This window comes from Peromyscus maniculatus, chromosome X (assembly GCF_049852395.1).
Source record: "Peromyscus maniculatus bairdii isolate BWxNUB_F1_BW_parent chromosome X, HU_Pman_BW_mat_3.1, whole genome shotgun sequence".
Classification (NCBI taxonomy): domain Eukaryota; kingdom Metazoa; phylum Chordata; class Mammalia; order Rodentia; family Cricetidae; genus Peromyscus; species Peromyscus maniculatus.
Genome location: NC_134875.1, coordinates 7,744,157 through 7,760,315, shown reverse-complemented (window position 1 = coordinate 7,760,315; position 16,159 = coordinate 7,744,157). Strand labels below are relative to the sequence as shown.

General features: G+C 38.0%; 1 pseudogene; it reads right to left on the bottom strand.

Annotated features, from left to right (window-relative positions):
- Positions 1–2,797: 2,797 nt before the first annotated feature.
- LOC102905113 (ADP/ATP translocase 2 pseudogene) overlaps positions 2,798–16,159 on the bottom strand; it is a 58,612-nt pseudogene continuing 45,250 nt past the window's right edge.

Here is a 16,159-nt window from a genome sequence, read left to right as displayed (position 1 = left end):
TAATTTAATATAATTTTACATATTAGCCACGGATTCCCTTGTTCTCCCCCCTCCCACCCCCCATTTCCATCTCCTCCATGCCAAAGACTCCCATGAGGATTGAGTTCAATCTCGTAGATTCAGTCCAGGCAGGTCCAGTCCCCTCCTTCCAGGCTGAGCCAAGTGTCCCTGTATAAGTCCCAGGTTTCAAACAGCCAACCCATACACTGAATACAGGACCCAGTCCCACTGCCTGGATGCCTCCTAAATAGATGAAGCTAATCAACTGTCTCACTTATCCAGAGATCCTGATCCAGTTGTGGGCTCCTCAGCTATTGGTTCATAGTTCATGTGTTCCCATTCATTTGGCTCTTTGTCCCTGTGCTTTATCCAACCTTGGTCTTAATAATTCTTGCTCATACAAACCCTCCTCTTTCTCACGAACTGGTCTCCAGAAGCTCCACCTGGGGTCTGGCCATGGATCTCTGTATCCTGTTCCTTCAGTCATTGGATGGGGTTTCTAGGACAACAATTAGAGTGATTGGCCATCCTATCACCAGAATAGGTCAGTTTAGGCTTTCTCTTGACCATTGTCAGTAGTCTATTGTGGGGGTATCTTTTTGGATTTCTGTGGACCTCTCTAGCACTTTGTTTCATCCAATTCTCATGTGGTCTTCATTTATCATGGTCTTCTATTCCTTGTTCTCCCTCCCTGTTCTTAATTGAGCTGGGATCTTCCACTCCCCTAAGCTCCCTTTCCCTCAACCTTTGCCCTTCATTACCCCCACTCACGTGCACGTTGTTCATGTAGATCTCATCCATTTCTCTGTCATTAGGTGATCCCTGTGTCTTTCTTGGGAACATGTTTTCTAGGAAGTCTCCCTGAAGTTATGAGTAGCAGTCTAGTCACCTTTGTTTTACATCTAGTATCTTCCTATGAGTGAGTAAATACCATGTTTGTCTTTCTGAGTCTGGGTTACCTCACTTAGGATGATTTTTTCTAGATCCATCCATTTGCCTGCAAACCTCATGATGTCATTGTTTTTCTCTGCTGAGTAGTATTCCATTGTATATATGTACCACATTTTATCTATCCATTCTTCAGTTGAGTGTCATCTAGGTTGTTTCCAGGTTCTGGCTATTACAAACAATGCTGATATGAACATAAATGAGCAAGTACTCTTGTGGTATGATTGAGCATTCCTTGGGTATATGCCCTAGAGTTTTATAGCTGGGTCTTGAGGGAGATTGATTCCCAATTTTCTGAGACAGCACCATACTGATTTCCAAAGTGGTTGTACAAGCTTGCATTTCCACCAGCAGTGGAGGAGAGTTCCCCTAGTTCCACATCCTCTCCAGCATAAGGTGTCTTCAGTGTTTTTGATCTTAACTGTTCTGACAGGTGTAAGGTGGTATCTCAGAGTTGTTTTGATTTGCATTCCCCTGATGATTAGGGATGTTGAGCAATTCCTTAAATGTCTTTCAGCCATTTGGGTTTCCTCTGTTGAGAATTCTCTGTTTAGTTCTAAAGCCCATTTCTCAATTGGACTGTTGGTTGTTTTGATGTCTAATTTCTTGAGTTCCTTATATATTCTGGATATCAGTCCTCTGTCAGATGTGGGGTTGGTGTAGACCTTTCCCATTCTGTAGGCTGTCACTTTGCCTTGTTGACCATATCCTTTGCTCTACAAAAGCTTCTCAGTTTCAAGAGGTCCCATTGATTGATTGTTTCTCTCAGTGTCTGTGCTACTGGTGTTATATTTATGAAGTGATCTCCTATGCCAATGCATTTGAAACTACTTCCTACTTTTTTTTTCTAGCAGGTTAAGAGTAGCTGGATTTATGTTGAGGTCTTTGATCCCCTTGGACCTAAGTTTTGTGCACAGTGACAGATATGTATCTATTTCCAGCCTTCTACATGTTGATATCCAGTTTTGCCCGAACGATTTATTGAAGATGCTTTTTTTTCCATTGTACAGTTTTAGATTCTTTGTCAAAAATTATATGTTCATAGGTGTGCGGATTAATTTCAGGGTCTTCAATTTGATTCCATTGGTCCACATATCTGTTTTTATGCCAGTACAAAGCTGTTTTTATTACTGTAGCTCTATAGTAATGCTTGAAGTCAGGGATTGTGGTGCCTCCAGAGGCTGTTTTTTGTACATGATTTTTTTGGTTATCCTGGGTTTTTTGTTTTTCCATATGAAGTTGAGCATTATTCTTTCCAGGTCTGTGAAGAACTGTGTTGGGATATTTATGGGGATTGCATTGAATCTTTAGATTGCTTTTGGTAAGATTGCCATTTTTACTATGTTTAATTCTACCTATCCATGAGCATGGGAGATCTTTCCATTTTCTGACATCTTCTTCAATTTCTTTTTTCAGGGACTTAAAGTTCTTGTCATATAGGTCCTTCAATTGCTTGGTTAGTATTACCCCAAGGTATTTTGTATCATTTGTGGGTATTGTAAATGGTGATGTATCTTTGATTTCCTTCTCAGCCCATTTGTCAATCGTATATAGGAGGGCTACTGATTTTTTTGAGTTGATCTTTTATTCTGTTATGTTGCTGAAGGTGTTCATGAGTTGTATCAGTTCCTTGGTTGAATCTTTGGCGTCACTCAAGTATACTATCATGTCATCTGCAAATAGGGAAAGCTTGAATTCTTCCTTTCCAATTTGTATCCCCTTAATCTTCTTATGTTATCTTATTGCTCTGGCTAGAACTTCAAGTACTCTGCACATCTCAATCTTAGGCTTCTCCTCATCATCCTTATCTTCCTCCTTTTTCTCACCCTTCTCTTCCTCTGCCTCATCATCACTGATATCCTCTCATTCCTTCTCCAAGTAGAGGGTAATGGGATAGCTTGTGAACTGTGAGTGTTTCTTCACCACTTCCTTGACCATCTTCTCCTCTAAGTATTTTGTCTTGTCTTCTTTGAGATGAAGAATCACTTTGGTACCCCAGCTCACTGTGGTCTGCACTAACTGTGAAGGATACACCAGCAGAGGACTCCCAGGCATACTGCTCATAATCATTGTGCTTTGTGATTACAACCACCTTCTCTGCCACTGGATAGGCAGAGTAGAATCCAATGCCAAACTGCCCAATCATGGAGATGTCCGCACCAGCCTGGAGCACTTCCATTAATGCCTTTGTGCCAGACTTAGAAATGGTTCCCAAATTATTTATGAGATCAGCCTTGGTCATGGCAATGCCTGTGTCTACCAAAGTCAGTGTTCACTCTTGAGAGCTGGTGATGATGTCGATTTTCAGGTCTTTATCACTGTCCATCTTGGATGGGTCTGTCAGTCTCTCATGTGGTGGTATTGTGTCCCCCAAAATATTGTGCACCCTAGTAAACTTATCTGGGGTCAGAGACAGAACAGCCACAATATTAAACATAGAGTTAGGCAGTGGTAGCACATGCCTTTAACCCTAGCATTCCAGAGGAAGAAATCCATTTGTTCAAGGATACAGCCAAGCATGGTGACTCACACCTTTAATCCCAAGAAGTGAGCCTTTAATTCCAGGAAGTGATGGCAGATAGCAGAAAGGTATATAAGGCGTGAAGACCAGGAAGTAGCAGTACTTGGCTGGTTAAGCATTTAGCTGGTTAAACATTTAGCTGGTTAAGCTTTTAGGTTTTGTGCAGCACAATTCAGCTGAGAGCCATCTGGATATGAGGACACAAAGGCTTCTAGTCTGAGGAAATAAGATGAGCTGAGAAGTTGGCCAGGTGAGGTTTGCTGTGGCTTGTTCTGTCTCTCTTATCTTCCAACATTCATCCCAATAACTGGACTCAGGTTTGATTTTATTAATAAGAACTTTTTAAGATTCCTGCTACATCTCACAGTGAATTTTGTCCAAGGCATCATAAGCATTAGAGATCAACTCGCAAAGGAAAATTTCCTTTTTGGAATAGAAAGTATTGATGATGAGGGACATGAGCTGAGCAATTTCTGCCTGAAAGGCAAAGGTCTCTACCTCTTCCTCTCCATGGTGCACTTCATCAGGCATCTTGATGGGAAAGCCAAGTGGTAGCACAGAGAATGGTGGGCATGGAGCGTGTCCGACTTGAACACCAAGCCTCGGCTGCGTGGGGGTGACTCAAGAACACTAGTTTGCTTCTTAAGACCATTTGATTGGAAAGACTTTTCCCAGCATGTTATTCTGAGGTAGTATCTGTCTTTGAAACTGGGGTGTGTTTCTTGTATGCAGCAGAGAGATGGGTCCTACTTTCGTATCCATTCTGTCAACCTGTGTCTTTTTATAGGTCAAATAAGTCCATTGATACTAAGGGATATTAATGACCAGTGATTGTTAGTTCCTGTTATCCTTTGGTGATAGTGTGTGTATATTTCTCGTCTTTGGGATTTACTGCTGTGGGATTATCTATTGCTTGTGTTTTCATGGATGTATCTGACTTCTTTAGGTTGGAATTTTCTTTCCAGTGCTTTCTATAGGGCTGGGTTTGTGGATAGGTATTGTTTAAATTTGGTTTTGTCTTGGAATGTCTTGTTCACTCCATCTATGATGATTGAAAGTTTTGCTTGGTATATTAGTCTAGGCTGGCATCCATGGTCTCCTTGTATGTGCATTACATCTGTCCATGTCCTTCTGGCTTTCAAAGTATTCACTGAGAAGTCAGGTGTTATCCTGATGGATTTGCCTTTATAAGTCACTTGACCTTTTTCCTTTGCTGCTCTTAATTTTCTTTCTTTATTCTGTGTGTTTAGTGTTTTGATTATTATATGGCGAAGGGACTTTTTTTTTTGGATCCAGCCTATTCGGTGTTCTGTAAGCTTCTTGTATCTTCATAGGTATTTCTTTCTTTAGGTTAGGAAAGTTTTCTTCTATGATTTTGTTGAATATATTTTCTGTGCCTTTGAGTTGGTATTCTTCACCTTCTTCTATCTCTATTATTCTTAGGTTTGGTCTTTTCATGGTGTCCCAGATTTTCTGGACATTTTGTGTTATGATTTTTTTGGCTTTTATATTTTTTTTGAATGATGAATCTATTTCCTCTATTGTATCCTCTACACCAGAGATCCTCTCTTGCATTTCTTGTATTCTGTTGGTTATGTTTGTATCTGTGTTTCCTGTTTGTTTACTCAGATTTTCTATTTCCAGCATTCCCTCTGTTTGTGTCTTCCTTGTTTCTATTTCCCTTTTCAGGTCTTGAACTGTTTCTCTCACCAGTTTAATTGCTTTTTCATGGTTTTCTTGGCTTTATTTGAGGCATTTATTGATTTTGTACAATTTTTATTTGTCTTTTCCTCTATTTATTGATTTCTTCCAATTTTTTTGTTTGCCATTTCCTCAATTTTATTTTTCATTTTATTTTTCTTGAAAGTCCTTTAGCATCTCCATGACACTATTCTTAAGGTTGCTTTCTTTTGCTTCTTCTACATTGTGATATTCAGGTCTTGCTGTTGGATGAGTGCTAGGTTTTGGTGATGCCATATTGCTCTTTATGTTGTATTATTTTTGCCTGGATGTCTGCCCATCTTCTCCTCTCTTGCTCTAATGAAAGCTGGTAGTTTGTTTTCAGTGCCTCAGGAAGTTGCTGGGGTCTCAGGTGGATGGGTATAGGGCCAGGGTGTGTAGATTGCAGGGTTTGGTGGAGGTTTTTTTGGAGGGGTACTTCCAGTGGGAGTTTTGCCTGCTGTCTAGCAACTGGGACAGAGCTGGGTGGAGGTTCCTGGGAACTGGTTGTGTCCCAGGGATGGGTCTTAGGGGCCGGACTCTCTGGGTATTAGCAGAGTCACTCACCTCTTGGTCTAATGAGAGCTGGCAGTTTGGTTTCCGTGCCTCAGGAAGTTGCTGGGGTCTCAGGTAGATGGGTATGGGGGCAGGGCATGCAGATTGCAGGGTCCACTGGGGGGATTCATGAAGGGGGGGCTTTCCAGGAGGAGTTTTGTCTGCTGGCTGGCAACTGGGACAGAGTTGGGTGGGGGTTCCTAGGGACTGTCTGTTTGATCATTCTATAACTGCTTGGCCTGTAGGATTGTGTGGTATACTTGTAATATGCTTTATATTGTAATAAGCAAAAACTGTTTAATTTTACCAGAGACAAATGCTGGAGCATTGCCATTTTTAATTTGTACAGGTATAACCATGATGATCATAACTGCATGATTATAGAATCAGCCTTTTCAGAACTCAGAGCAATTGCACATTAAAATTTTGAACAGGTATCAATGGTTTGGTGTACATATTTCAATTTTCCAAATTATGCAAAGTGGAACACATTTATCTGCCAGATTTCATTCCTCTGAGTACCCTTTGGGTTACATCCTGCTGGTAGTGGAGTCTGATTGTAAAAAGAACAAGTAGGACATTTCCTTACATTTTCTTTGGCTTGTTGCCAGGTCATGTAAAAATCCTTTTTTAAACATTTACTATTGACATGATGTTCTTCATGAAATTCCGAGGCCTCAAGCACATTTACTATCAATAGTTGATAGATCTCATCACATATTTTTGCTAGAGGGCCTGGCAGACCTGTATGGGATCAGATGTAAGTTATATATAAGGAATGATTCCTATTCCTGATTATTTCTTGTAACTGAATAAATACCAAAGTTAATTGTGACTCATCAGGGATAATTCTAGCAGTTTCAGTATGTAAGACAACTCTTTTGGCATACTAAGAGTTGGTAACTATGTTGACAGGTTCCAAAAATCAATTAATATCATCAGAATGTCATATAATTCCAATTTTTGGACAGAATTATAAGGAATTCAGAATATTTTAAATTTTCTAATTTGTAACCTGCCTTTCCTTGTTTGTTTGCATATGTACAAAATGTATGGGCTCCAGATTTGGTGTTTCTCATACAATGTAAAGCAGGATCCAGTTAGCTCTCTTTGTAAGTTGAATTCTATCTCTTTTGGAATATTTGTTGATAATCTCTCCAAAAAATTACTGTAAGCTCTTTGCCAAGGCTCACTTTCTGACCATAATTTGTTTATTTTATCCTTAGTTAAAGGTACTACAATTTCTGCTGGGTCTATTTCTGCTAATTGATGAAGTCTCAATTTTCCTTTTAAAATAAACTCAGCAATCTTTTTGACAAAAGTTTTTAATATTTTACTCTGTTTATTTTGTAGAAAAATGTCCATTCCATTATAATATCTTCCCTCTACATTAAAGTTTCTGTAGTAAGATATTTAGAGTTTATAATAACCAAAATGCAATCAAGCTGTGGATCCACAAGATCCACATGTGTATCCTATATTTTTTTTCCACCAAATCCAATTCTTTCTCAGCTTCAGCTGATAATTCTTTTTGACTAAGTCCTTGTCACCCTTTAATGTTTTGAACAAATTACTCAGTTTATCATTTTTTTACACCAACAACAGTTTATAGATTGGAAATGTCTCTGAATAATCTTTGAAAGTCATTAAGAGTCCATAATCAGTCTCTCCTAATTTGCACCATTTGGGGTCTAATTTTTTGTAGACCTATTTTATTTCCTGAATAGTTAATAGAATCTCCTCTTTGTATCTTTTCAGGAGCAATTTCAAATCCCCAAAAAGGCAAAATTTTCTTTAGTTCTTCAAACATTCTTTCTAAAATATCCACATTTGAATCAGCTAGTAAAATGTTGTTCATGTAATGATAAATTATAGGTTTAGAAAATTGTTTACATATTAATTCCAATGGCTGTCATTCAAAATATTGGCACAGAGTTGGGCTATTTTACATTCCCTGTGGGAGAACCTTCCATCGATATGTCTTGACTAGAAGGGAATAATAGGTTGGCACTGTGAAGGCAAATTTTTCTCTGTCTTTTTTTGCAAGGGTATTGAGAAGAAACAGTCTTTTAAATTGATAACTATAAGAGGCCATCCTTTAGGTAACAGAGTAGGCAAAGGAATTCCAGATAGTGGAGAGCCCATTGGCTGAATTACCTTGTTGATTACTCTTATATCTGTTACCATTTTCTACTTACTAGATTTCTTTTTAATAACAAATACAGGAGACTTTCAAGAGCTGGTTGATTCTTTAATATGCTAAGAATTTAACTGCTCTTGAAGCAATTATTCTAAGGCATGCAGTTTCTCTTTGGTTGAAGGCCATTGCTGAATCCATACAGGCTTGTCTGTTAACCATTTTGAAGGTAGAGCAGTTGGTGTCTTTGAAAGATCAGCAGCTGTTTTGCCTTGTTCTTGTATAACCTGGATAGTTGGTGACTGTTCTTTATAATACTTTATACCTTCTACTATTTTTCTCAGAAGCATATGTTAGTTAATGGTTTGTTTCTGACATTGGGAGAATATTAATCTGGGTATTCCATTTTTAATAAATCATGTCCTTATAGATTCATAGCTATATTGGCCACATATGGCATTAATTTTCATCTCTGTCCTTATGGACCTATACAGTCAACCCATTTCACACTCTATTTTGCTTGAGACAATGTTCCAATCCCCAAAAGCTACACATTTACCTCCTGAAAAGGCCAGTTTGGATGCCAACATTCTGGTGCAATTATTGTTACTTCCACATCTGTGTCTACAAGACCTTCAGTGAGAATGTCATTTATTTATATTTTTAACTTTGGTCTTTGTTCATTTATAGAAGATTGCCAAAAAAATTTGCTTTATGGTTTTTTCCATTTTTTGTTCTCTCTTTCATAGCCGTTCTATCACCCTGAGAAGTATGGTTTTTCACAATAGGCATTAGGTTTTTAAATTTCTCTGAGAAAGGGATAGTGGGAACGAACTAAACCAAATTTATCATGGTGGCCTGAAAGAAGCCCCCCAAGGAGTTTCCTGACAGAAAAGGCAAAGGATTACCTTGTCTCTCCCTTGCTGATCTACTTTCATTAGTCCAATGTTTGCCTTTTCCACTATACTTTCTGAATATTCCAGAAGGGAGGGGAGTTCTGTTGGGATTATTCCTTGAAAGGACATTGTTTCTAGGAATGCCTTGTTTACATTCCCTTTTTAGCTAACCTTGTTTGCCACAATTGAAAAACCTGACATTACTATTTTTCTTTAAAACTCTGGAATTCCCCTCTCTTTCCAAGTATCATCATCATTATCAGCTTCAGTATTAAGTGTATCTCAGATCCATTCCTCCAAGGGTGCTGATCTTGCCTTTAATGTCCTAATTATCCATTTGCATTGTGCATTAGCATTTTCAAAAGCCAGAGATTCAATTATTATCTGCCTAGCTTCTGAATTTGGTATCATTCTATTTACTGATGAAGACAGCCTTTGTAGGAAATCAGTGAAGGTTTCTTTTGGGCCCTGTATAACTTTTGTAAATGACTCAATTTTCTCTCCTACTTCTTCAATTCTGTCCTAAACAATCAAGGCTGCCATAATGCATAAAGCTAGAGTGTTGTTTTCATATAGAAATTGCCTTCTACATTAGTATATTCTCCATCTCCAAGAAGTTGATCTTGGGAGATTTTAAAGCCTCTAGCTCTACTCAGTTGTTCAATGGTCTTAGCTTCAACTTTCCACCAGGTCCTCCATTATATTTATTGACCAGCTTCTAGGACAGCTGTGACCAAATCTCTCCAGTCTTGAGGAATAATTCTATTACAAGTTGACCATGACTTTAACATCTGCTTCACAATTGGGGAATTCATACCATATGACACTATGGCTTCTTTGAATCTTCTCAGATCTAACATTTGAACAGGAGTCCAGTCAGCTCTTACACATCCTTGAGCATTTGGCAGTTCTTATAAGGTTACTGGATAGATTAATGTTGGCTCTTTGGAAGCTTTAGGCAATAATAATAATAATGCAATGCTCAGATTGGTTCACCTTTAAATTCTTCTGTCTGGGTCTGAATATCTCTATTATTTGTTTTAACAAGTTTTTCTAAAGCTTTTTTCTTGGCACTCATATTAACCAACTTTTTAAATGATAAAACAAAAAATAATCAAACACATATTTAAAACTGGCATTATGTAAATCCCATCTACATTAATTATCCTCACATGTCATTGTTCCATTTTAGGCCATCTAACATGTTATCAAAGAGAGAGCAAACACCCTCCATTGTAAAAATGTTTTTCATTTTTTAATGTGGGAAAAAATTCTCTTTTAACTAATTTTTCTCTTTAAGAAATCTTAATTGACTCACCATGTCTGCTGACTGCATAGAACAATAGAAGCCCAAGTGGGTTTCAAGGCAGCTACCTAGTATGGTAGAAGCCCTACATGGGGATCCAGGGAGAGCCCACAATAGACCAGAAGAGAAGAAGTGAAAGATCCATCCATCATGATCCAGATTGTTAGAGACTCTGGACCATGTGGGGTGGAGATTCTGGTGGCATTGCAGCTCAGGGCTGTTTGCCATTTTTAAATGAGGATTTTTGCATCAATGTTCATAAGGGAGATTGGTCTGTAATTCTCTTTCTTTGTTGCATCTTTGTGTGGCTTGGGTTCTGGGTAACTGTAGCCTCATGGGAATAACTACCATGTTGGAGGAGGGTATAAGGATTGAGGTGAAGATCAGGGGGCGGAGTGCTGTTGGATGGATGAGAGAGGGATCTGTGGTTGGTGTGTAAAATGAATAAAAAAAGAAAGTTTGGCATTGTTCCTTCTGTTGCTATTGTGTGGATCAATTTGAGGAGTCTTGGTATTAGCTATTCTTTGAAATTCTGGTAGAATTCTGCAGTGAAACCATCTGGCCCTCCACTTTTTTTTGGTTGGGGGGACTTTTAATGACTGTTTCTATTTTCATAAGGAATTATGGGTCTGTTTATATTGTTTATCTGGTCTTGATTTAATTTTGTTATATGGTACCTATCCAGAAAATTGTCCATTTCTTTTAGATTTTCCAATTTTGTGGAATATGGGTTTTTGACATATGACCTGATGATTCTCTGGATTTCCTCACTGTCAGTTATGTCTCCCTTTCTTATTCCTGATTTTTTTTTTTAATTTGGATAATCTCTTTCTGCCTTTTAGTTAATTTGGAAAAGGGTTTGTCTATCTTGTTTATTTTCTCAAAGAACCAACTCTTTGTTTCATTGATTCTTTGTACTGTTCTCTTATTTTCTATTTTATTGGTTCCAGCCCTTAATTTGATTATTTCCTGGCATCTACTCCTCATAGGTTTGTTTGCTTCTTTTTGTTCTAGATATTTCAGGTATGCTGTTAAGTCATTAGTGTGAGATTTCTCCATAGTGTCCCGTAAGTTTTGATGTGTTGTACATTCATTTTCATTGAATTCTAGCAAGTCTTTAATTTCTTTCTTATTTCTTCCTTAGCCATTGGTGATTCATTTGAACATTAATCAGTTTCCATGAGTTTGTAGGCTTTTTGTAATTTTGTAATAATGTTGAATTCTAGGTTTAGGCCCTGGTGGTTCGATAAAATACAGGAGATTATTTGATCTTTTTTTTGTATCTGTTGAGATTTGCTTTGTGACTAAGTATGCGGTCAGTTTTAGAGAAGGTTTCATGAGGTGCTGAGAAGAAGGTATATTCTTTTGTGTTAGTGTGGAATGTTCTGTAGATGTCTATTAAGTCCATTTGAGCCATAACATCTGTTACTTTCCTCGTTTCTCTGTTAAATTTCTGTCTGGCAGACCTGTCCATTGATGAAAGTGGGGAGTTGAAGTCTCCCACTATTAGTGTGTGGGGTTTGATGTGCAATTTAAACTTTAGGAATGTTTCTTTTACATATGTTTTTGCCCTTCTTTGGTTTTGTCTTTTCATGTTGTCCCAGATTTTCTGGACAGTTTGTGCTATGATTTGTTGGCTTTAAATTTTTTTTTTTGACTAATGAATCTATTTCTTCTATTTTATCTTCAATACCAGAGAGTTTGCCTGCCATCTCTTGCATTCTGTTGGTTATGCTTGCATCTGTAGTTCCTGTTCATTTACTCAGATTTTCTATTTCCATGATTTCCTCAGGTTTTGTCTTCTTTTTTGCCTCTATTTCAGTGTTTGAATCTTGAACCTTTTCTTTCACCTGTTTTGTTTTCCCCTTGGTTTTCTTTAAATGATTTCTTGTTTTTTTTTTCAATTTTGTTTTTATTTTTCCTTGATTTCTTTAAGCGAATTTTTCATTTCCTCTTTAAAGACTTTTATCATCTTTTTAAAGACATTTTAAGGTAATGTTCTTCTGTTTCTTCTATATTGCGATGTTCAGGTCTTGCTGATTTAGAACCACTAGGTTCTGGTGCTGCCATGTTGCTCTTTATGTTATTGAATATATTCTTGCACTAGCATGCCCATCTTTTGCTCCAATTGGTACAAATGGTATGTGTGTCTCAGGGAGCCACACTTTGTCCAATTGGCACTCTTGGTCCAATTGGAGCTGGCAGATTCTGTGTTTCAGTGAGCAGTTGCACTCTTGGGGATGGGTGGGTTTGGGCAGTGCAGTGGGCTTTGTTTATTACATGTTCCATTGGGGCATATGGTAGTCAGGCCTGCCTGCATGAGTTCTGCCTGGTGCACTGTTGTATCCATGTATGAGTTATGTGAGTCTACTGTCTTCTGATCTATATTGTTTCTGCTAAGAACTACGCTTCTAGCTATGCTAGAGAATCTCTACATTATTTGCTTCCTCTTTGTTTGTTAATTTTAGTGTTCTTTCATTGTCATTGATATAGGTATATATTTTGTAATACCAGGAATTGAATTAATAGTGCTCTGTAATCCACAACTGGCCTATATCCCCAGCTTTTCTTTTTACTTTTATTTTGTGACTGGACCTCATTAAGTTTTAGGTCAGACATATTTAAAATTCATTTTGTGGCCATGGCAACCTCTGACCTGGCATACTTTGGTTGCTAAGATTGCAGATATGTGCCACTATTGCTAGCTTATTTGTTTTTAATTTGACAATTTGATTATAATATGTTTTGTGGTCACTTTATTTGCATTTAACATAACCAGAGACATGACTTCAATGTACCTGAATATTTGTCTTTTTATAAATCTGGAAAATTTTCTGCTATCATTTATTTTAATAAGCGCTTTTTTGTTTTATGAGACTAGCTTTTGCTTTATAGCCCAGGATAGCCTCAAATATATGATTCTCCTGCCTCTACCTCCATATAACAAAGATTGAAAGTGTGTTCCACCATGTTTTGCTGTTCAATAAGCTTTTTATCTCTTATATTACTATACATCTTTTTATTTTTGCTAGAGTTTCTAAATTTGCTGCCTTGAGGCTGCCCCCAAAATACCATATGTCTCTTTATTTTAAAGTTTTTTCATAGAATGTGTTTTGATGATGTTCACCTTCTCTCCAAACTCTTCAAGCTCTTCTACCTCTTCCCCAATCACCCACCTGTGTGTCCATTTTTGTTTTCATTCATTAAGTCCAATTTGTGCTCCGCATATATAGTTGGATATGGCCTTCCACTGGAAAATGATCAAGTGTAGCTATACTCTTAGAAAAAAAGTTCTGTCTCTGTCTCTCTTTCTCTTTCTTTCAGCAGCTATCAAATATCAATATCTCCTTGACCAGATGCATAACTTCATGCCCACCTTCTCTCTCCGTGCTGGGATTTGGTCTGCCTTGCTACGTCCTGAAAAAATGATTTCCTTGTATCCACCCACCATATCTGATCCTTATAGTCTTTGCATCCTTCTTATACCATGGACTCTGAGTAATAGGAGGAAGGAGTTTGTTATAGATACCCCATTTGTTATACATAATCACAATATCTTCTTATTCTCTGCACTTTGGCCACTTGAAAGTCTTTGCATTAATCACCATCTTCTGTAAAGAGAAGCTTTGCTAATGAGAGTTGTGAGATGCACTAATCTATAGGTATAAACAATAGTATATTAGGAGTCAGTTTAATATATCTCCATTTAGCAGAATAATAGTAGTATGTTTTTCCTCAGGGAGCCTAAGCTATCTAGTCAAGAGTTATTTTCCTAAAAATGATGCCAAGTGTGAGTTTCATCTTGTGGAGCCAGCCATAAATCCAATCAAGAAGTGGTTAATAACTCACATAATGTCTGTGTTGCTCTTGCCAGGCAGGTCAACATTATAGCTTGCATAGCTTAAAACTGGGTAAGACTGATGATTATTTTTCTCCTCAAGCAAGCCAGCACAATTATTTCCTGCTTGATGAAATCTAGACAGTAGGGATTGTGGGGCGTTTACCCACCACCCCCACAGCTTCCCAGAGTTTTCTTGAGTGCGAGCAGCAGGAAATATTAGATAGAAGGATTTATAGCGGAGAATCTTGCGGAGATAAACAGATAGAAAATAAAGGATAGCCTCGAGTGGGCCTGGAACCTATTCCAACGGGCCCCGACTGTCTCTGGTCCAGGGTTTTTATAGAGATGCCAAGGGGTGGAGCAAAAGACCTCCTCCCCCAGCACAGCCAAGTGCAGGCCATCTCAGACACCTGCACTCAGGCCCGTGGTCCTGATCATCCTCTATTCGGACCTGCTGGGTAAAGCCACGAGGAACCCCAGAACGGGCTCCCACAAGGGATAAACCCCCCATGTCAGCACCAGCTTGATATCACCATATTCAATGAGTCAACCATGTGGTGTTTTCAGTAATAGGATTAAATTTCCATTAAGTTATTGATAGAAAGCAATAGCATCAGTATTATCGTCTAATGTTTGGCAGTCTATGGCACCTCACCGAACAGGAAGAGGTACTGTACTATTGGCATTGGGATATTGTTAGCCCATGTTGTCTAATAGGGATGTTGCCATAGCATTACAGGAAAACTCCATTTTACCAACTTGATATGTATATTAGAATAGTAGATAGGTATATCAGGAATCTTAAAGAGTCTTATTAATAAAATCAAACCTGAGGCCAGTTATTGGGGTGAATTCTGGAAGATCAGAGAGACAGAACAAGCCACAGCTAACCTCACCTGGCCAACTTCTCAGCTGGTCTTGTTTCCTCAGACTGGAAGCCTCTGTGTCCTCATCCCAATGGCTTTCAGCTGAGCTGCTGCTAGAAGCCTGAAAGCTTAACCAGCCAAATGCTTCTAGTTTCTGGTCCTCATGCCTTATATACCTTTCTGCTTTCTACCACCACTACCTGGGAATAAGGTGTGAGTCACCATGCTTGGCTGTATCCTTGAACACATGGATTTCTGCCTCTGGAATGCTAGGATTAAAGGCATGTGCTACCACTGCCTATCCTCTATGTTAATATTGTGGCTGTTCTGTCTCTGACCCCAGATAAGTTTATTCGGGTGCACAATATTTCAGGAAACACAATATCACCACATTTCCCCTCTTTTTGTCTATAATTTAAAAAAGCTCATTACCAATACAAGAAAAATTATATCCAATAAATATATACAATATACACAGTTAAGATTACATTAACAATGTCTAGTCCATTAACATTTGACAGATTCAGACAAAAACTCCATTAATATATTAACAATGTCCAGTAACATTTGATAAACTCAAACCAAAAAAATTTCATTACTTATCCTTTGTAAAACAAGTAATTCCTTTTTAAACGTATTTTTCTTTTCATAATAGATTCAGTAATCTACCTTTTGTCATTTTTATATCTTCCCTTTTTTTTTTCAGTGTAGATTCAGGATTCAGTAATCTACCCATTTATCCTATTATTTCTTTATCTTTTCTCTCAGAAAAGATTCAATGATCTACCTCATATCTATATTCTCTTTTTTTCTTTTTTACACAAAAACTCTGAATCCTGTTCAGCTTTTTTCCTGACCATTAACAATTAACAACTTGTAACCAACCATCATAGACAATGACAATATCCCAAACTCATTAAACGACCAAAAACCTCCCATCCCTCCTCTTGGGAAAGTGGGTGTTGTTTCTTAAAATTACTTCCTGCTTTCTAGGGGTGAAGACATCTTTAGGGGATTCTGAAAAGAAAATTTTGGAGTTAATTGTCAAGTCCTATATCATTTGTCTAGTCGCTGCATAATGAGAAAGTTTAAGGCTTGATTCATGTCCTTGTTCAAGTAGTCTGTCAGGCTGGATCATCTCAGCTAGCCATCTCAAAATTGTCCTGACCAGTTTGTAGTCCAAAGTTGATCTTTCCTTGGTGTTAATCAGCTTAATGGCTTTACCATAGTCCATATGGAATCATCTTTCTTGAGTCCTGTCTTCCTTTTGAAGATTTCAAAGTCACTGTTAAGCATGGTCATGGTTCCCTGCAGATTTTATTTATTTATTTATTTTTGGTGCCTCCTCTGTGGTTTGGAACAATCACATC